The sequence below is a fragment of the Kogia breviceps genome, chromosome 3 (genome assembly GCF_026419965.1).
Source record: "Kogia breviceps isolate mKogBre1 chromosome 3, mKogBre1 haplotype 1, whole genome shotgun sequence".
Taxonomy (NCBI): Eukaryota; Metazoa; Chordata; class Mammalia; order Artiodactyla; family Physeteridae; genus Kogia; species Kogia breviceps.
The window spans coordinates 155,063,539-155,086,728 of NC_081312.1; the positions used below are offsets into that span (position 1 = coordinate 155,063,539).

Consider the following 23,190-nt stretch of genomic DNA (forward strand, 5'->3'; position numbering starts at 1 on the left):
TATAGGAGTGTGTATAGCACAGGGGACTCTACTCAATACTCTTGTAATATAACCTATACGGGAAAAGAATCTGAAAAAGAATAGATCTATGTCTATGTATAACTGAATCACTTTGCTGTACACCGGAAACTAACACAACATTGTAAATCAACTCTACTCCAATATAAAATAAAAATTAAAGAAAAACTGCATTGCTTACAGGAGGTCCTTACAGAGTCGTTCATGATTTGGCCCCTGCCTGCCTGCCACTCAACCTCATTTCCCCTACATTTCCTAGTACCCTGTCCAAGAGGAACATACTGTCCAAGAGAAACATACTAAGAGCCATCTATGTAATTTTAAATGTTCTAGCAGGAACATTTTAAAAAACTTAAAAGCAGCAGGTAAAATTACTTTTAATAATATATCCAAAACATTATCCTTTCAACATGTAATCCCTGCAAAAATTACTAATGGGATATTTCACATTTTCTCATACTAAGTCTTTGAAATTGGTGTGTATTTTACATGTAGAGCATATCTCAATTCCGACTGGCCCCGTTTCGGGTGCTTAGTAACCATATGTGGTTAGGGGCTTCCCTGCAGTACAGAGAGCAGCTCTGGACCGTGGCCTCATCAAAGCACTCACCAGGAAGGCATCTCTGTAAGTGCCTTGTGCCCTCACACATTTGCAGACATGGTCCTTTCTGGCAGAAATTCTCTCTCTGTTCCACATGAACTGTCATCCTGGTGAACTGCTACTCATCTTTCAGCACCAGTTCACATGTCACAACCTCTGGGTAGTGTTTTCTAAGTTCTTCAGGCAGACCTTCATGTCCTTTTCTTCCTTCTTTTCCTTCTTCTCCCTTCCTCCCTCCCTCTCTCCCTCCCTTCCTCCCTCCTTCCTTCCTTCAGTATTTATCAAATGCTTTTCATGAGACAGGCATCTTGTGAGGCTCAGGGGATGCAAATATGCACAAGATCTTGTCTACCACCATGTCTGGTGGAAGAAACAGACATCTATAACACTTTCCATATTGTATTGTAATGATTTAATTACATGTCCATTGTCCTTGACCTTGAGCTCTGTACCTTGGAGAAAGGAATCAAGTTTAAAATGTTGTGCCCTACCACCACTGATGGTGTCTGATTCAGTGCACAACCAGCCCTCTGTATTTCATGGGTTCTGTATTCCCAGATTCAATCAACCATGGATGGGAAATATTGGGGGAAAAAAATTCCAGAAATTTCCAAAACGCGAAACTTGAATTAACTATCTACATAGCACTTATATTGTTATTACATATAGGTGTTACAAGTAATCTAGAGATGATTTAAAGTATACAGGAGTGGGACTTCCCTGGCAGTCCAGTGGTTAGGACCCCACGCTTCCAATGCAGAAGATGTGGGTTCGATCCCTGGTCGGGGAACTAAGATCCCACATGCAAATACTACACTGTTATAAGAGACTTGAGCATCCGTGGACTTTGGTATCTGTGGCGGGTACTGGAACTAATCTGCATGGATACTGAGGCTCGACTGTATATGCTTGCTAGTTGAACTGAGTTGTTTTTACCCATCCATAAGAGGACTTTTCAACACAATTGGCATTAAGTAACATGCTAGTATAAATGGGTTGTTACCTCCTTGTTTCCCTGTCCCTATGTTAAAACACACACGCATCTGCACCCATCACCCGCTGTGCTCTCATCTCAGAGGAAGAAATGCTGAATCTCAGTGCGTCCTCCCCACCCACAATGGGCTTTGTTCCATCAGCCAGAGCCCTCCAACCCAGTTATTTCTAACTTCTCCCCTCCCTACCACCCGCTCCTTCCAGTATTCAAACATCATCAAGTATCTTTCATCTTGTCTCAGGGTGGGGTGGGGAACAAATAAAAAAACCTTCTTGGAAGTTCCCATCCTGTCCCCCAACTTCTGAAGCTCCCATCCTCCCCCTAACCCCCGCAGTCAGAGCGTCCTGTCCACGTGCACTGTCTCCGGCCCGGCTCCTCCTGATGCCTTGGCCCCTGCGCTCTGCCTTCTCTAAAGCTCACAAGGCTGCTCCAGCCTAGACCACAGGGTTCCTGTTTGTTGCCACATTCAATACACACTATTCAGTAGCTCCCGCTTTCATCCCTGACCTTGACCAGTCCCTCCTTGGAACATTCTTACCCCAGGACACCACTTTCTCCTGCTTCTCCTTTGCTGGTTCTCAGCCCTTGTGGTGGGTCTTCCTCCTCAGCCCAGCCTGGCACTCCTGGGGTGTGGGGGGGTTGGTCCTTTTCTCTCTCACTCTCCCCAGGACCCTCTAGTAATGTTTTGGCTCCCCTACTCCCTACATGCCGATGACACCAAGATGTCATCCCCAGCCAGATCTCTGGGAAGCTCCTCTGTGTCCAACTGTCCCTTGGGCATCTCAGACACCTTATACTCCACAGGTCCAAAACCAAATCCGTCCTCCTGTCCAAAGCGTCCAGAGCTGCCTTTTCCATAGTTCCCTGCCTTGGTCGTTGGCACTACCACCACTCAGCTGCTCAATCTAGAAATCTAATAGCTAAGAGTGTGGACCTAGCTTTAAATCCTGCCTCCTTCACTTACTGTGTGACCCGGGGCAAGTTACCTAACATCTCTGTGCTTCAGCTTCTTCGTCTGTAAAACGAGGATAATAATAGCACTTCGTTGCGAGGATTAAATGGGTTAAAACTATAAAGTGAGCATGGCTCACAGTAAGTGCTCTATAACTGCTTATTAAATAGTGAATATGGGGGCTTCCCTGGTGGCGCAGTGGTTGAGAGTCCGCCTGCCGATTCAGGGGACGTGTGTTCGTGCCCTGGTCCGGGAGGATCCCACATGCTGCGGAGCGGCTGGGCCCGTGAGCCATGGCCACTGAGCCTGCGCGTCCGGAGCCTGTGCTCCGCAATGGGAGAGGCCACAGCAGTGGGAGGCCCGCGCACCGCAAAAAAAAAAAAAAAAAAAATAGTGAATATGAACAACTCACTCCAACATTTGGTCAATTACTAACATTCTGTCAACTCTCCCTCCTGTACACCTTGGTCTATGCACGTCCATCTGCACTGCTACTACTTAGATCTGCCCTCGCTGTTCCCCTGGATGGAGTGCTGCAACAGCCTTGCCCCCTTCAATCAGGCTTCTGCACGGCTACCGGAAGTCTTTACTTACAACACAAAAAACGACAATGGCTCTATGCCTTGTGTGACCCCCAGCACTTAGCTTCTCTAGTCCACAGTTTTATTCCTGCAAAATGGAGGAGTAGGATCGCACTTTCAGGATCACTGTGATACAACACATACACAAGTGATCTGCACACAGAAGGAAAGCAGTGTCAGTTTCCCAGCAGACTTCAAACAAATGATCCTGTCACACTCCTCCTTGAAAACCGTTCATGCTCCCCTCGATGGATTCCAAATAAAATCCAAGTCCTGCAGCCCAGTGTCAACGGTTCCCCAATGGGACTTCCCTGGCAGTCCAGTGGTTAAGACTCTGCTCCACTGCAGGGGGCGTGGGTTCAATCTCTGATCGGGTACTAAGATCCCACATGCCGAGGGCTTCCCTGGTGGCGCAGTGGTTGAGAATCCGCCTGCCGATGCAGGGGTCACGGGTTCGTGCCCTGGTCCGGGAAGATCCCACATGCCGCGGAGCAACTAAGCCCGTGAGCCATGGCCGCTAGGCCTGCGCGTCCGGAGCCTGTGCTCCGCAACGGGAGAGGCCACAGCAGTGAGAGGCCCGCATACCGCAAAAAAAAAAAAGATCCCACATGCCGCATGGCATTAAAAGGTCCCCCAAGATCTGGTCTCTGCTCACCTCACTCTACCTGTCACCCCCTCCTGCTGACCAGTCACCCACCACCGCTCAGCTCCCTCCCTGGCATACAATGACTCATCATGGGTTCCCAGGGGCTGCTCTCACCTCTCAGCTCTGGGCCTTCCCTGCAGCTGCCTTGGGAATCTCCCTTCCCTTTGCCTGACTAACTCCTATTTATTGTCACAATCTACCCAAGGTGTCACCTTGCCATCATTTAATACTTATTTATTAAACACTTACAATATGTAGGCACCAATGTAAGCACAAAAAGCTAAACAGGCAAAGGCCATTATATGCCAGTGCATGAATAGACAGCAAAAACCAGAACAGAAGGGGTAGGAGGGAAGGGAGGGGAGAGGAGGAGAGAGAGCGTGTCAGGAGGAAATAAGTGCTAGGAACAAAATAAAGTCAGAGTAAGAAAGCGGTCAGAGAGCCACGCCTTTGCAAGTAGTTGAATGGGTTTCTATCACTTGAAATCAAAAGGTCCTTGAAGAAGGCACCCCCCCTCACCCAAGTGAGTCCCACTGCTTCAAGCGGAGGGGAGGGAGCAGGGGCGGCGCGCAGGGTTTCCGAAGGGGCATCAACTCTCTCTCCCCAGCACCTGCAGCAGCAGCTGCGACACGGCAGCCTTCGCTCCCCAGCTCCCCACGTGGACCAGGGCTCTGTAGGGTGCGGGGTGAGCAGCCCTCCAAACACCGGTAATCACCATCATCCCCACTGCAGAGCCACGCATCTTTAAGCAGGAGGTGCACCCCAGAGTTCAAGCCCATCGGCCTGGCTCTCTGTCTGCTGGGAGCTCTGGCACCATCCCGCACGGAGGAGGCCCCGGGGCGTCTGCCGGCATTTGACACCTGTCTGTCTCACTCACAGACGTCTTCTTTTCAGGGCTGTTTTAGTGGAAATTGTCACTTGCTTCATCATCTACCAAATGGCAAATGGTTTCAGCTGTGAAGCGGGCCAGCATGAGAGTCTGTCAAATTCCAGAGTGTGCTGTGAAAATAAATCACAGCTGCGAAGCACATGAGCCCTGGAACATGAGGAAATGAAAAAACACATTTCCATGGTCTGCTGTCCTGACCCTGAGGGGCAACAGATTCAGCGTTTATTTCTCCGCGTGCTTCTCCAATTTCCTCAGGCACAACGAAACCCCTTTCCAGGCTCCTTGGGAATGGAAAGCATGCCTACTTTGTGCAGTAGGTGTGTTCCTGAAAGGCTTATGGAAATTGGATTTTTGACAACTGTAATAGCAGGGGAGATGTATGAAGGTAGGGGGCCAACCCCCGGCTCTGGGCAGCGAGTCCCAGTGTAATGGGCTAAGAATCACGCGCCATCCCATGGCAACTGGGTGTCGAGTTTACGGGGCTCCCCAGAAGAGGAGCAAGCATGGAGACACAGCTGCTGTTTATACTGCTGTTAACCTTCTTTCCTGACCCACAGAAACCTTGGTCTGCTTAGAACCATGGGTCTGGATTTCTAGGACTGGTTCCCAGTGCGTCCCTAGAAACACAATCAACAAGGCCAAAGCTGACCCCTTCCAGAATCTCCCCTGACCCCCAACCTCATCCACTGGGTCAGGAGGACTGGCTCCTCTGTAATCCCATCACTGGCTGGTCTCACCGTGAACCCCATCCTGCTTTCCTTTGGCCGGTGCCTAAAACTCTCGGCCACCCTGGTCGCCTCTCTCTACTCTCTGTCCTCTTCAACCACGACAATCCAAGACCCCCGTTCCCCTCCTTCCTCATCTCCTCCAGGTGCCCTCTGGAACACGCACTCTGAAATAAACAAACTCCTATACCCTCAGCTCCTTTCAGAAGCTGAGGGCCTTTCCCCAGCCCCCCTGACATAACAGTCCAGCCTGACCTGCTTGCTTCCCTGGCAGCATTTCTTCTGGAGAAGAGACTTGTTCTCTCACATACCATATGCTACAGGGTCAGAGGTAGGTCTGCCATCTTCCTGGGCCCCCAGAGCCCTTCCAAACCAGCACTCCTCTCATAGGACCCCAGGTTCCTTCCAGACTCACCATGTCATCCTCTTTCACTTGCAAGCCCTCTTTTTTTTTTTTTTTTTTTTTACAGTATTAAAAAAAACCTTTTTATTTTATATTGGAGTAGAGTTGATTAACAATGTTGTGTTAGTTTCAGGTGTACAGCAAGGTGATTCCGTTATACACGTGTCTATTCTTTTTCAAATTCTTTTCCCATTTAGGTTGTTACAGAATATCGAGCAGAGTTCCCTGTGCTGTGCAGTGGGCTCTTACTGGTTGTCCATTTTACATATAGCAGTGTTCACATGGCAGTCCCACACTCCCTGACTATCCCTCTCCCCTGTCGTCTGTACTCTTCAAGCCTCCGGGTCACAGCTCCTCTTTCATTTTTATTTTTATTTTTATGTTTTTGCGGTACGCGGGCCTCTCACTGCTGTGGCCTCTCCCGTTGCGGAGCACAGGCTCCGGACGCGGCAGGCGGACTCTCAACCACTGCCCCAGCAGGGAAGCCCACCCCCTCTTTCATTTTTAGATGTTAGCACATCACTCATAGTCCTTCTCTTCACCCCAAGACCTGCTGTCCTGTGGATGGACTCAGCATCCATGTGGAGGACCCGCCTAACAACCCTGCCTCAGTACTTGCCCTCCTCAGCTCTCAGTATGCTCCCCCCACGCCAGGGCAGACTCCACGCCCACCACCGTATTCCGGGACTCACAGGCATCTACAACTGCTCCCTTGGAGATTTTACATTCAAACATCTCATTCTGGACCACAAATTTCACACCCGCTAGTCCTTTCACTCTGGCCCTCCCACTGGACCAGTTCTTTGAATTCAGCCAGTCCAGTGCCCGAAGCCTCCCAACCCATCAGCTCTTCCTTCTTTCAGTACAGGAGCCGTGAGCTTCTCTCTGAGCGCTGGCATCCAGCCGGTCACCAGAGCGGGCAGGTCTCACGTTACACAATGGCCCACTTTTCCGAAGAAGCCCCAGAAACCTTCCAACGCAACCAGCAGCTGTGGAAGCAGATATTTTTTTTCTGAATTTGATGTACAAAGGAGAACCATCGGCGAGTTAGTAACACATCCCGAACCTGAAGTATGCTGTTTCAAAGAGAAAGGCTGGGACGTATGGGAGACCCAGATCCTGCAGGTGCAGTTGTGGGAGAGGAGCAGGTCCCTTTCCTTTCTCTCTGTCTCAGTCCCTTGGAAAGCAGGGTCAGACCTGCCTACTTTGAAGGTTCTGTGGGGATTCGACGACGTACACATAAGAGTTCAATAACCCCCGTCGAGAATTAGCGTATAAATGACTGGCGGGCTCCAGGCAGCCACTTTGTGAGCCCTAAGATGACTGTCCTGGACTACAGAGCACAGGTCTGAGAGGCTCTCCTAGAGTCAACCCAGCCCCTGTCTCTTAGCTTCTCTAGGGAAGATTCTAGAATAATGCATACTACTCTGTCTCAGGCTAAAAGGTTGAAGAACTACTTTTCTCCTTAAAATACTTCTTGAAAATTCTAGAACTAAAGTGGTCTTTTTAGAAAAATCAAACACACACACACGCAGTAAAAAACTCAGCTAATCTTCCTCTCTAGAGAAAAAATGATGAATACTTAGGTGGATTTCCTGTCAATCTTTTTCTATGCATGCCTGCTCTTTTCTTTTAATTAAATGAGGTTTCATGGTATAGATTTTTCCACTTTATATTACAACAGAAACTCCTAAGGATTTAATCATAAATATTATTTGAAAGGCTCTTGTGATATTATTTTGAGTAGACAATTTACCATGGGACCTTAAGTTGTTCCCAAGTTTTTCATATGGCAAATAATGCTGTGGTAAATAACTACAGAGAAAAAAAACAGCCATATCAGCTTAGGACAGTTTCCTGAAAACGGAATTACAGCATCAAATGAAAAAAGTTTTTTTAAGGCTCTTAATACCAGGTCCTAGTGAACCCTGCAGTTATAACACATTGACCAATATTCCATGTTTCTGCTCCATGAAATGGAAAGAAGAATTATGACACATCCCGGATTTTAACTATAATTTTTAAAAGACAGTGAAAAAGCATAAGATGCTTCAGAAAAGGAGTTGGCAAACTCTGACCTATGACCCAAAGCTGGCTCACTCTCTGGTTTTTAAATATTCAGTGGAACACAGCCACGGCCATTCACTTATGTACTGCCCATGGCTACCTCCATGCTACGGCAGGAGAACTGAGTAGTTGTGAAAGAGAATATATGGCTCACAAAGCCAAAAATATTTATTATCTGGCCCTTTACAAAAACATTTTGCTGACTCCTGCTTTAGAGGAAGAATGATTATAGAGTCCAACAACAGAGCACCTTTTTCTGTGGGCAGAGGGCCCTTCTATAATTGTTTTCAGTAAGTTGATTTGTAAGTATTATTTTGGTCAGTAGTAACTTTGTGATAAAAGAAGAATCAGAAGTTTTTCTTGGATAAGATCACAAAAGAAGGCTTTGTGCTCATAAAACAGCTCCCCAGGCTACAACAGAAATACAAATATAAATTAGAATTATTTCATCAAAAGAATCCTTAAGAAAACTAGAAGCATCTTATCTTGGTTTGAAAAGGAGGAAAACAAGAGAAAATGATTAGCAACAAAAGCAAAGCGACGGCTCCATGATGGACAATATTTGATGTCCTTCCAAAAATGTGTGGCCCCTGAAATGGGAGCCCAGGGGCTAGAAGAGACTTTGGTTGCTGTTCCAGTGACAGTGTGTTCTCCTTCTCAAAAGGCTGCGCCCAGCCATTCCAGCAGCTGTGCACACAGGAACAAATACCCCACAGCAGAGGAACCTAAGCAGAGTGCACGAGGCCTGTTCCAGAACAAACTCCAGAGCATGAGCTACAGCTACTGAGCCTGGGAGAGAATGGGCCTTCTGCTACCGAGGGTGGGTACATTTTCTTCAGTTTTCATTATCTCTGGCAGGTGTTTGGACACAACTAAGGGTACAAATATACCAATTCTGAAGCTGTAGCCAAGCTATTTTCTTCTCAAAGCAGCAGCGGGGGTCTCTGAATGGGCAGTAGAGTTGCTAAGGGCAACTGCTTCTCTATCCACCCAGAACCTCCCCCCACTAAAATGTTCTTGTGTTATTCCTTTTTTAAAAAAAATTGTTTAATTTTATTGAAGTACAGTTGATTTACAACGTTGTTGTGTTAGTTTCAGGTGTAGAGCAAAGTGATTCAGCTATACATATACATATACTCATTCTTTTTTAGATTCTTTTCTCATGTAGGTTATCATAGAATATCGGATAGAGTTCCCTGTGCTATACAGTAGGACCTTGTTGGTTACCTTGTGCTATTCCTTTATTATGGAAGTCAAACAAGAAGCTGCCATCTCATAAGATCCCATCTCCTGGGATGCAGTGATTGGTTGAGTGTTGGGTACCTGACACAAGCTAGGCCAATCATAGCACCTCATCCACCCTGTGCCCACAGTGAATGGGTGAGGGCTGGGCAACCTGACACAAGCTGGACCAATCACTGGACCTCACTCCTCCTCTGTCCATAGTGACTGGCCCCAAGACTAGGACGTGGTCCAGCCAGGCCAATCAGAATCCTCCACAGGCAAAATGTGACCATTTCTACCTCTCCCCTTTTTCTTTAGGAATCTGAGCACAGCTTTTTCAGCAGCCATGATTCCAGCTTCATGGAGAATTGAATCTAAGACGATGAAGCTGACTCTAAGAAAGCAGTGAAGACATAAACCAGTGAGAGAGTTCCTTCGCAGTGTTCAAATCATCGATGCCAATAAGTTCCCTCTTTAATGCCTAAAGCAGTTCAATTTTAATTTCTGTTACTTGCAACCAAATAGCCCAGACCAATACAACAATCTCTGGCCTCTGACAGAAAAGGAAAGGCAAGGGATTCACTTTTAGAGGGTTTTACGAAGGGCCAGTTATTATCATAAAATATTATCAAACATTTTCTATGCATTATTTGTCTGATCTACATCACAACCCCGGGAATTAGGTCACAGTGGTGTACCGAGGTAGAGTGGGGAGAAGGAAAAAGGGCATTAGGAGTCACCAGCCTCAGAGGGGAGAAATATTTTATCACTGATATTGCTGAGAACTGCTGGTACAGGGTGATAATAAAAAGCAGATTAACTTTTAGTAGGCTTTGTTATTGTTTTTAAATTCTCTATAAACAACGCAGCCCTTTCTTCCTGGCACCCTGGGCAGAAACTCACAACAACACCCCCTCCTTCCTAGCCCCGGGGTAGGTTGTATTGTTCCCATGGGGAAACTGAAGCCCAGAGATACTGAATAACTCAGCCAAGATGGGTCTCATCACTGGGGAGTGGGGAGTCATGATCTGAACTGGAGCCTGTGCTCGTCACAGCAGCGATTGCTCAGGGGAACTGGGAGGCCACATCTCTCGGCAGAAAATAAGATAGCACCCACCAAACAGAAGCAGATGGGCCGTCAGGGGAACAAGAGGTCAGCCATCTGCAGAGGATCGCTGCCAGCCTGTGGCTGCTTCAGGATCAGAAACGTAGACTAGGAAAATGCAAGGGTTTTTTCCTTGTAATTCTTAACTGTGTGTGTTTCCTGCTTTTCAGTTTTTCCCTCTGATTTAATAGAGACCTGTAGATTATGCTAGCCTGTCTCAACCATTCCTCGGACATCACTGGAATGGATCTATGTCTATATCTGGATGGAGCTATGGAAGGAGCAGCACCCCTCAGGGCAGGCATGGTTAGAATGACCACACCTGCCCGTCCTGGCTTTTGCCCAATGTCCCAGAATAGTTATTAGTAGGGCCCCTTTTCACTCCCAAAGTGTCCAGGTTCGGATGATAGACTATACGCATATGGTCCCTCTTTACAGGTGATCTCAGAGGGAATCAGAGTGAGAGATGGATCTCACCCTAGGAAGATTGAGAAACTCTGCTGGATTCGAGGTCACCTAGCCCTCCTGTCCCTCGCTCCTGGACAGGTCTCCATTTTGTCTTTAGAGGTAGGGGGCAGTTCTCCAAGAGCCTCTCAGAAGAACAGGGTGTGCTAGCAAGGCAGTCCCTGGTTCAGTGGGACATGTTCACAAAAAGTAAAAGCTCACTCAGGTTTGGGAAGGGGGAGTTAATGCTCGGGCGGAGTGGGAAAGCTCCATTCTAAAGAAACCCTCTGGGGGCCTGAGTGGAGCGGCTGGCTGAACTCATGCTGCTCTGGTCTGAGCTGCACCGGATTAATGCTACCCCAGGAGCACTGCCTGAGTCACATGCAAGGGTTTGACTTTGCAAACCCTTGGAGATGAACATGAAAATGAAGTCACGAGATGAAATGTATCAGAAAGCACTTCTCTTTCCCCTTCCCTCTAAAATTCTTGCTCTAGAAAGAAGGCCTTTCTTTTTCACATTTTCCTCATCAAGAATACATTCATAATTATCTCATCTGCAACACTGCTCTACTATTTCAAATCCACATGCAACCATTTACTGGTGATGGCAGGATGTGAGCTTCTCAGGGCTGGGACCCTCTCCTATTCCTCTGGGAACCCCCGACAGCCCAGGGAATGCTCTGCCCCCTAATACCTGTGTTCCTTTCTATTGCCCTGTAGAAAATTACCCCACACCCAGAGGCTTAAAACAACACCTATTTATTAGCTCACGTTCTTTAGGTCCAAGTCTGGGTGGACTTGACTGGGTTTTCTGCTCAGGGTCCCACAAAGCAAAACTGAAGGTGTTGGCTGGGCTGGGCTCTTGTCTCGAGGCTCTTGGGAAGACATCACCTCCAAACTCATTCAAGGTCTTGGCAGGTTCAGTTCCTTGCAGCTGTTGGACTGAAGTGCCCATTTCCATTCTGGCTTTTTTTGTGGGGGGAGTCACTCTCAGGGACACCCTCACAGGTCATTTCTCACGGCCCCCTCCACCTTCAAAGCCATCAACGGTATCCTTCTTGTGCTTCGGATCTCTCCAACTTTCCCTTCTGTCACCAGCCAGATAAAATCATTTACTTTTAAACGGCCTACCTGATTGGGTCAGACCTACCTGGATAATCTTCATTTTTTTTAAGGTCACCTGACTTGGGACTTTATAATCACATAAGTAAAATCCCTTCCCAGCAGAACCTAGATTCATGTTTGAGTGAATAATCGGGGGCGGGGGGCAAGCTTGGGGAACCTTTGAATATACTGCCTACCATTTTCCCTAACATCATAGCTGCTAAGTCCCTTACACATGAACCTTCAAGTTGTGAACTTTCAAAGATGCGAACGTGCGTTCCATCAACATCAGGCTTGAGTGACATCATGGCTTGTCCTCCGTCTCCTGTTGCTGACGACCCTTCAGCTCTACCGTCTCCCCACTCCTCGCCCTCCTCCAATCAGTAACTCTTCTTGCCTGTTCACTCGATCCAGTCCCTGGATGTCAGCTGTTGTGCTGTACTACTGCACTTTTCAAGGTAATGTACTGTAAGAGTCAAAATGTTTTCATTATTTTTTGTGTTTGTCTTTTACGTGTTATTTGTGTGAAAAGTATGATGAACCTATTCCAGTGCAGTACTGGAATACTGCCGATTGTGTTAGTTGGGGACCTAGGCTCACTTTGTTGGACTTATGAACAAATTGGACTTACGAACGCGCTCTCGGAACGGAACTCGTTTGTGTGTAGGGGACTTACTGTACTTGGTCAGATGACTTGGATCTCTTCGTGTCCCCCAGGCCAGGCGCCTCCCACACGTTTGGTGTCCAATAGCTTTGTCCTGAATCGCCACCACCTACCACGGAGGTTAAGCTGTCATGGCTGTATGGTGGCTGAATTACAATCTTCATGTGCTCCAGTGAACGTCCCATGAGTCTTTCTTCCCCCCTATTTTCTAAAGGATCCCTGAAGTTTTAGGACTAGGGCTTCTGTCTCAGAGCACCTCTACCCACCTCAAGCCTCACTGCCTCTCCCTTTGGCAGTAGGAAACCTGAGCACCTACCGGAAGCCGAGCTCCTGAGATCTCCTCAACAACAAAGAGGCAGTAAACGAGGGCCCTCCCTTAGTAACCTGGGCCCCTGGTTCTGTATGGTTACCCAGGCAGGGAAAGCTGGGTGACATCCAATAAATGGCAGGCTATGTGTCACACTAGCCAGTTCACAACTATTTATACACTGGGGACACTGGCACTTGACTCTGGAAGGGGTTTCGTAAGAAAAGACACACGGTCTAAGGGCAGCAACCGAGTGACGCCTCCTTACCCAGCTCGAGTTACACGCTGCTTTAAACTCTCCTCACCTAGACCGTATGCCGGGTAGGGTTCTTCCATGTCACATCCGGTGCTCACGACTCAGGCTGGCAGGAGAGGAGGGTGGTTGGCATGCGGTGAATTTGGGCAAGAAGGAACTACAAAAGGCAGCCCGATTACCCTGAGATGGAAATAAACCGCACAGAGCAGCAGTTTTTTGTCAAAATAATATTGTCAAAAGAGGGCACATGGAAGCTCATGAACATCGAAAGGCTCACAGGGAGCAAGAATCTATGAACTGGCTCTATCCCATAGAAACTTCAAAGTACAAGCTCCAGCAGGCTCACAGTTAGGGGGAGACAAGGCACTGTTCTCTGCCAGCTATTCAACCAACTCAACTGAGGGCTGGAGAAGAGGTCTAGACCAAGTGCAAAGGCAGCACAGAGCAGAAAGAGAGTGCTTCATGTCAGAGACCACAAAGGGGTATCAGGGGAAGCTTCCTGGAAGAGGCGGCATTAGAAGGAGCCCTGGAGGTCCAGAGAGGTGGAGCTAGAGGGGAGGGGTGTCCCAAGCCAAGGGATCTGAGCAGGGTGCAGGACAGGGGAGGGAGGGATCTGCAAATGGGGTACAGTCCTGTCCAGATGGAGCTCAGCGGGAGAGAGGCTGGGACCCAACCCCAGGGCCCAGAAGGCCAGAACACCATGAACAGAAGCAAACAGAAGAGTCCAGCCTTCAGGGCTGTTCCACTGTCTTTCACACAGAGGCAGGAGAGCCAGAGATTCCAGATGTTTAGGAAATGTGCTTCCGACAGACCCATCCGTCCCCTGATGTCTTTGGCAACAAACATTGAATGTGCTTTGCACATCGTATTGTAAAAGCGAAACTTCTAACTGCCCCAGAACTGTCTGGGGAAATTCGTACGATTTATATAAGAATAACAATAATTTCGATTTCAGAAGCAAAAAACCTGTAAGGCTAGCATTACTATCCAATGTTGCCTACCTCTGACACTCAGGGAAAGAGAGATGCCAGGCTTGGGATCCACTGTCCCAAGTATCCAGGAACAGTGTTCAGTCCGCAGCAAAAAAGCTTGCTGGTACGGACAAAAAATTGTTGCCTGCCTTTCAGGTAAACAACAAATGTTGCCTGCCATCAAGCCATCAGCCACTGCAGCCGCCTTATGGTGCGCCCTGAGGGGATTCAGGATGGAGAAAAACAGGATACTGGCCCCAGATAGTTAAGATGCATATCAAAGGAATGATTTCAATGAGCCCAGACTCATTGCATCTTCCCATACACATAAAGGACTAACATCCTTGAGATATCTGTTTTTTGTGTGATTAACAGTAATTTTTTCATGTTCAACTATCTGGTTTTATTTGTTTGTTTTTGCAAACAGGAGTTGTTTAGCAAAAACTCCTGTACAGTAAGTCCCCTACATACGAACAAGTTCCGTTCCAAGAGCGCATTCGTTAAGTCCAACTTGTCTGTAAGTCCAACAGTTAGCCTAGGTACCCAACTAACACAATCGGCTCTATAGTACTGCACTGGAATAGGTTTATAATACTTTTCACACAAATGATACATAAAAAACAAACACAAAAAATAAAGAAAAGACTTTTAATCTTACAGTACAAGTACCTTGAAAAGTACGGTAGTACCAGCTACACCAACGGGCTTTGAGGCTTGCTTCCTGACATCCTGAGCTTGAAATAAAGATACTGTACTCTGTACAGCACTGTACAGTAAAGTACACAAAAGCACAACCACTTGTAGAGGATGCACACACGTGACAAGGTATGCCAGACACATGAACTAACTTAGGTGACTGGACATGTGAACGCACGTTCGCATCTTTGAAAGCTTGCAACTTGAAGGTTCGTATGTAGGGCAGTTACTGTATATCCTGGCTCTTCCCTTACCTCTTTGGAACAGTTCCTCAGAGCGATCCGAGAGACTGATTCCCAGGCTATAGTCCTCAGTAAGGTCCCCGAATAAAACGTAACTGTCAACTTTTTTTTTTGTTTTTTGAAGGTTGTGCTTTTTTTCTAAATCAACACTGGGAAGAAGTGACGGTTGGCAACGGCAGTCATGATCACTGAGCAGAACCAGCCTCCTGGCCGACCCACACAGTGAACCGTTTTCGGGGGTAGGGATAGGTTTGAGGGGAAACATCCCTCCTCTGAGCCCTCTTGCCTTTCTGGACCAAGGAAGCTAGTGGCTGGGGTTCGGGTCAGGACTCTCGCCTGTGGCTGTGAAATAACGGAATACACAAAAGGGTTCACAGGGGCCCTTGGCTAGGGCTGGCAAAAAGGACTGAGCACGGTGACTAAGAGGCCCCGCAGACACTCAGAAGGAGCCTCCCAGCCAAGCAGTCTGGTTTTTGTGTCACTCTTTCCATCTCCCCACTCCACCATCTGGGGAAGGTGCTAAGGAGTCGCTGACTGGGCCAGGAGGAGGCAGCAGCTCTGCAAAAGGAGGGCGGTGACATCAGCCCAGAGCATCAAAGGGATAATTGCCTTGTGTGCAGGGACAAGCCCAAGACCAGAACATCTGGGGCAAATCCGTACCAAGGACGGGGCAGACGGCACCAGCAGGCGTGTCAGGCCACACCATCTCATCCACCTAAACAACAACAGCTCTCATACCTCGCCGAAAAGCCCCAGAGCCTAACCGCTTTCTCCAGCGCTCACATTCCAAACATGACGTGGACTCGCTGGGGTGCCACGTGCTGCAGCCCAGGGATCTGCTGTTCATTATAAAATCGTCACCCCGCAGCCCCCCCTGTGGCCGGCCGGCACCTCTTCTGCTATTTAATCTGTAGACAAAGTACAAATTCTTCATCCTGTTTAGAATAGGCTGGAGTGTGATTTAAAGAAATACATTCCTCTTGGGGTATCACGCTACAAAAATGCCAGAAATGCAAGCCTGAGGGTGGATGATTAACCCTACTCTCTGTCCCCTGCTGCAGAGAGGCTGCCTGGCGTATGGAAAGAGCCCAGGCTGACATGTAGTTCAAGAAGGCAATTTCAGGTCGTGCTTCGCCTCCCCTGCAAATTGCTAATGAAATGATCAAAGAAATACAAAAGTAGCAGGGACAATGTGCACCCATGCAGAGAAACAGGGGAAGGGGTCTTGAAACATGGATCAGAAACACGGAGGGGTTTCTGCAAGAAACAGTACCTTGAAGGATGGAATGAGAATGAATACAAGCAGCCCAACGGCTCAACAAATACAAAAGAATGGGCTGCCTGGGAAGGAAGTGAAAGCGTCCCCTAAAAGAAGCCTCTAAATCTGCAAGCAGGAAAGAGACTAGGGGGTCAGAAAGCAGAGAAGTGGTCCAGAGTCTGGACCCAGAGAGGCCAGGGCCAGAGCTCTCACATCACCTTGACTTACAGCAGCCAAACTGCTCCACGAAGAGGAGGAAAGGCTGCTTCCAAGGGGCAGCATTCTAGTGATAGGAGTGGGTGATGTCCTTGCCAACCTGAGGCTGCCACATCCAGAGCACACGGCGGCCTCTGCCTGCACAACCTCATAGCCCCTCCCAGACAACCAGACCCCCAAGCTAGACAAATTAAGTTTCAAAGAAATATATAATGACTTAAATCATCTCAAGTCTTAATAGATGTTAAGAACATAGGATGAATAAAGAGCTGAAGGAGGGGGAAGGGTAGCTTAATAGATGAAAAGATTCAGTACCTAAAAAGGAAGGAAGTGATTTGGAAAGTTAGAATAATACCACTCCACTCCATGAAACACATTCCAAGAAAGAAAACAATATTTCGAAATACCAAATCTCAGTGATATTTGAGGAGATCTTTCATAAATAAAAAGGGGACAACCTGAGACCAGGAAAGATTAGTTTTAGATGAAAAACATGATTTCAGGATTGAAAACTCAAACGGAGGCAGTACAAAGTGATACTGCTGAAAGCTCAATTGCTGAATTAGAAAGATCCATTGAGAAACTGCCCCAGACATCACAGAAAAAAAAAAAAAGAAAAAGGAGGTGAGTGTGATAAGCAAACATCGAACATTCCGCGGGAACAGTCAGGAGATCCATCAAGGGAATTGCAAAACAGAGCTGACAGAGGAGAGACAGTCAAAGAAATATAAGGACTTCTGCTTCCAACCAACACAGAGTAACAGAGGCCAGCTTTGCCTTCCCTTCTGAAACAGTCAAAACAACTGACAAAATTGCTGAACAGTTGAACATAGAACAGTAGTGCTCAAAACACTGGATGTGAGGCAGTGAAGGATAGTGATCTGTGAGAGATAGGAAACAGCCAGGTTGAGCCCTACAATCCCCCACCACACTACCTGGAGAACTCCAGGCTGCACCATAGGCAGAGGGCACCTAGGCTGAGCCCAGCTGACTCCCTGAGTTGAGGAAATCAAGCTGAGAGACCAGGAAGACCAAGCAGCTAGAATCCACAGGATAGAGTACCAGGAGGGAGAGAGGTCCACATAGAGAACCCCAGAGATCTGTAGAGGGTCCCCCTTGAATCAGTACCAGGGTACTGATCTGCACATGCATGTGAGGAGACTATCTGAGGTCAGGGAAAGCACCAACTGAAATATTAGAATGGACAGTAAAAACTTGAACACTGAAAAAACTGAAATTCTGGATACAAAAACTACAATGTCTAAGATAAAAAATTCACAGGATGGGGCTTCCCTGGTGGCGCAGTGGTTTGAGAGTCTGCCTGCTGATGCAGGGGACATGGGTTTGTGCCCTGGTCCGTGATCCCACATGCCCCGGAGTGGCTGGGCCCGTGAGCCATGGCCGCTGAGCCTGCACGTCTGGAGCCTGTGCTCCACAACGGGAGAGGCCACAACAGTGAGAGGCCCATGTACCAAAAAAAAAAAAAAAAAAAAAAAATTCACGGGATGGAATTAATAGCAAATTAGGTATCACAGAAGAAAGACTGGTGAACTTGGAGACACAGAAAAAACTATTTAAAGTGAAATACACAGAGATAAAAGGATTTTTAAAAAGAAAAAGAAACAAAGATAATAAAATAAAAAGAGCATCAATGAACTGTGGAACAACTTCAGCCAGTCTAATATACAGGTAACTGGAGTCCCTGAAACAGGAAAGAAAGAAGGAGATAGAAAAAAAAAAAAAAAAAAAAAAGAAGAATGAATGGCTGCTATTTTAAATAAATTTGATGAAAACTATAAACCTGAAGACCAAAGACGCTAAATGAACCCCAAGCATAATAAACATAAGAAAACTGCACTAGGCCAAATCATAATCAAATTGTTCAGTACCAATGACAAAGAAAAACCTTAAAACCAGCCAGAGAAGAAAAGAGGAACAAAGATAAAGATGACAGCAGGTTTCTCATAGGGTCAATGCAAGTGACAAGACAGTGGAGCAAAGATACTACCAGAGAAAAAAAACCCCAAAACCAAAAAACCTGCAGACCAATATCCCTCATGAACAGGGACATAAAAATTTTTAAATAAAATGTTAGCAAGTCAAATCCAACAATATGTAAAAAGTATAATACATCACATCCAAGTAGAGTTTACCCCAGGAATGCAAGATTGGCTTTACTTCTGAAAATCAAACAATGTAATTCATTGTATGCACAAACTAAAAAGGAAAAACCATACTATTATCATGATGGACGCCACAGAAGTATTCGACAAAAATCCAACATCAATTTGTAATAAAAACACCCTGCAAACTTTGTGTAGAAGATAACTCAAATCTCAAGTCTATGAAAAACTGAAGCTAAGATAATACTTAATGTTGAAAGACTAAATACTTCATATGATCGTAAAAAGAACAAAGATATCCACTCTCACTACTTCTTTTCTACATTATATTTTACATATAAGTTCTAGACAATGCAATCAGGCAAGAAAAAGAATCAATTCTACTTCTATATTGTATCTATTAGAACTTTAAATGAAAAAAATACCATTTACAAAAGCATAAAAATACAAAATACTTAGAGATAAATCTGACAGACGTGCAAGATTTGTACCATGATAATAACAAAATAATGCTGACAGAAATTAAAGAGAAACTAAATAAATGGAGAGGTATACAGTACTCACGAGTCAGAAGACTCAATATTGTTAAGATGTCAGTTCTTCCCAAACTGATCAATAGATTTGATGCAACCTCAATCAAAATCCCATCACACTTTTTTTTGTAGGATCAGACAAGCTGATTCTAAAATTCATATGGGACTGCAAAGGACCTAAAAGAACCAAAATTACTCTAGAGAAGAAGAACAAAGTTGGAAGATGAACACTATGTGATTTCATGATAAAGCTGCAGTGATCAAGACACTGTGGAGCTGGTGTACGAATAGACAAAGAGATCAATAGACCATCATAGAGAGTCCGGAAACAGACCGACACACACAGTGATAAGTGATTTTTGACAAAGATGCAAAGGCAATTAAGTGGAGAAAGGACAGTCTTTTCAACAAGGTGCTAGAACAACTGGATATTCACATGTAAAAAAACAAAAACAAAAAACGGCTTGTCATAAGCATTACATGAGAAATATTTGTGAAGTTACTTCACAGAGCACCTCAGGTAGTATGTATATATTAGTTCCTTTCATTCTTGGATTCCAGATAAAACCATTTCTTTCCCTGCACCAGAAAATGCATTAAAATGAAAATCGGAGCATGATAACGTGCTTTCAGGGACTGATTCTGGCACTCTGAGTAAATTCTAATGCGTAATGGTCCTCCGTGGCTGCCCCTGTCCTGGCCTTTCCCTCATCACACTCCATGGCCTATTCACCTCCCCAGACTCAACAGTACCTTCCCTGCCACAGGGCCTTTTCACATGTTGGTCCCATGGCTGGGGAAGTTCTTGACACTCCAGGCCCTACAGACTGCTAATCCCTATTCATATCCTTCAGGTCCCAACTTAACAATCATTTCCTCAGAGATGACTTTCCTTGTGCCACTCTCCCCACTACTTCTAACATGGGAGTCGGGGTCCCTTCTTGGTCCCCCCTTTAGACTCCTTAGAACACATCGCCATTTAAATTCTTTATTCGTCTGACCATGTTTGCTATTTTCCCCCAGCCACACCAAAAGCTCCATCATAGATGGTGACCATGTTTGTTTCACCCACAGCTGTATTTTCAGTTTCTAACACAGTGACGTGTGCTAAATAAATATCTGTTGGATTAAATAAAGACATGCAATTTGCCTCCCAGGAAGAGGTTTCCCCTTCATCCATGAAGACTTAGTAGTCAAGCCCTGGGAGCTGGCTTCTGTCTTGGGCCTGGCTGCTGCCAGTGCTAGAGAGCTGGGACAGTGGGGAATCCGAAGACTTGCTTTGTCAGGCTGTCTAGGTCAAACCTCAGCTGCTTCTGTGGGCAAGCCTGAGGATCATCATCTCTGCCCTCGGGCTTCTTTACTTCGAGGGATGTTGTGGCCACTGCTCTTGTCCCAGCCTAATTCCCTGGATCTCTTGTACAATCTGACTGGCAGACGCCTCTTCCAGCTGCTGGAGATGCTTCAGCTAATGGCGCACCCGCGCATATTCTCAGAGGCGTGTCCTTGGAGCCACTCGGAAGCCGCCTGGCCTGAAGTTGCCTGGGAGTTACACGCACCCCTCGAGGTCTGTGACCAATGACAGCCCTCTCCCTTTCTTCCAGGTGGGACAAACTCTGACGTGAGCTCCCTGTGGCATCAGGCTGGAGCCGACCTCTCCTGAACCCAACCTGGCGTGGCGCCTCCTCTGACCCACACCGCCTCTCCCTCACCATCCCTCTTCGGGGGGCTCTTTTAGGAGCTGTGTGTGCACGAACCCCCAACCAGGCGTGGTGCCTGGGGACTCCACCTGAGACCAAGGCTGCCGGCTGCGGGGAGTGGATGGTCACGAGCTTTGGGCACGCAGCACAGGCCAGGCACCGTCTTAGGCACCAGCCGTACGCCAGCCCTGAGGAGGAAACCAAGGCCCAGAGAGAACCCCGTTCAAGGTTGCCTCGCCGGCTGAGAGTGAAACCAGGACCCAGACTCACGGCAGACCCTGTCTCCCAAGTCCATGTCCTTCACTCGCCGCCCCACGTGTGTGTGTTGTGTGCGTGTGTGCAGACTCCCAGTCCTATCAGACAAGTCAGCTGTGCTGGTTAGAACAGGGGCTGGGGTGACCAAACTGACTGAGCACAGAGCTATTATCCCAAAGCAGACAGGGCTGCCTGCAGAGGCCGTCAGCTCTGCCCCTGCGGACATTCCAGAAGGAGCCAGGCACCCACTCCAGAGGCGTGCTCTGGAAGGAGCTGCGTGACCCAGAGAAGAGTTAGCCCGCGTGAGCTCTGAGGTCCACACAATGCACAGTCCTGGTGACTCTAGGTCCCCAGAATATGAGCCTTCGACTCAAGGTTAAAGAATGACACCGTCAATCACTTATTGGAGAGTAACTTACATCATCACCAGAGAGGGGAGAACTGAAACCCACCCGTCAGATCACAGCCTGAGAAAACTGGTGGGTAAGAAAAGAAGAGCCAGGACATGGAAGCAACCTAAGTGTCCACTGACAGATGAATGGATAAAGAAGATGTGGCACATGTATACAATGGAATATTACTCAGCCATAAAAAGAAACGAAATTGAGTTATTTGTAGTGAGGTGATGGACCTAGAGTCTGTCATACAGAGTGAAGTAAGTCAGAAAGAGAAAAACAAATACCATATGCTAACATATATGTATGGAATCTAAAAAAGAAAAAAAAAAAAGGTTCTGAAGAACCTAGGGGCAGGACAGGAATAAAGATGCAGACGTAGAGAATGGACTTGAGGACACGGGGAGGGGGAAGGGTAAGCTGGGACGAAGTGAGAGAGTGGCATGGACATATATACACTACCAAATGTAAAACAGATAGCTAGTGGGAAGCAGCCGCATGACACAGGGAGATCAGCTCGGTGCTGTGTGACCACCTAGAGGGGTGGGATAGGGAGGGTGGGAGGGAGACGCAAGAGGGAGGGGATATGGGGATATAGGTATACGCATAGCTGATTCACTTTGTTATAGAGCAGCAACTAACACAACAATGTAAAGCAATTATACTCCAATAAAGATGTTAAAAAAACAAAAACAAAGGGAAAATCGAATGTAGATGTTTTCCTCAATTAGCTTCTAATGAGAAAGCAATAAACAGGAAAGATCAGTGCTATATGTGCATTTTTATTTCACCATTTGGCATAAGTCACAACCTTTCAGAGGAAATATGTCTCTGTTTTTAGCGAAACGAAAGGAAACTATTTTAATTTTCTTGATCACGCTGGGTTTTTTGCAATCAAGTTATTTTTAACCAAAGCATTACACAATATGACCATCACGTGAGAATATTACTGAAACCGAAATCATACCAGCAGAAAGCAATGACTCCATGTGTCTTTTCAAATGTCCTAAACTAACTCCAAATAATTTCATCTGCCTAAAAACAATGCTACTTACAGATTATTTTTGTTATAGTTTCCTCTTATGCATGGAAGGAAAAAAAAAAAGGTCTTTATTTCTTGAGCATCAAAGTTAGGACAAAAGATACCGCGTTAAGAAATCAAGACTCTTGCAAACAGGTTCTAAAAAGCTGAAGTTGCTCATTTTTCAATCGTGTTGCTACACGATCACATTTTTAACATTTTGTTTCTTTGTTATTTTGATCTTGCTGAAATCTCTCTCCTAGTGTAAAACAGATGGGGCTGTATTATTTGATTAGATTCGGTTTTATTTGGCGGGGGATACACCAGGATGCAGCAATTCTCAACCTCTAGTTCACCCTGGAATCACCAGGGCTGCTCTTATAAATACAGATGCCTGGGCTTGACCACAACATAATCAAAATCAGAGAAACGTGGTGAAGCCCTGACATTAGAATTTTTAAAACATCCAATAAAATTCTGATGTCCATCAAGCTTGAGAACCGCTGTTTCAGGGGCAGGGAATTTTAAAAACTTATTTACAAAGCAGCTGTGTTTCAAGCGCCTCTTGGATGTTCCTCAGTTCAAGAAAAGCCAGGATACAAAAATGAGCACGTAGAGAACAGATCTTTAGGAGGTGATTTTAGCCTTTCAGAGAAGCGCACCAGTGGTTCTTTGATATGGTTAAATCTTGGCGTGAATTTGAAGCAAGATTTAGAGTTCACAAGTCTAATTCACATACCTTTATAATGGGATGGAAAATGTGTATGCTGACCTATTTAAGAACTTTAACCTCAGGCTCTCCC

General features: G+C 46.4%; 1 protein-coding gene across 8 annotated transcripts in view; it reads right to left on the reverse strand.

Moving 5' to 3' along the window:
* ARNT2 (aryl hydrocarbon receptor nuclear translocator 2) overlaps positions 1 to 23,190 on the reverse strand; it is a 202,780-nt gene that overhangs the window by 95,214 nt on the left and 84,376 nt on the right. The window lies entirely within an intron of this gene.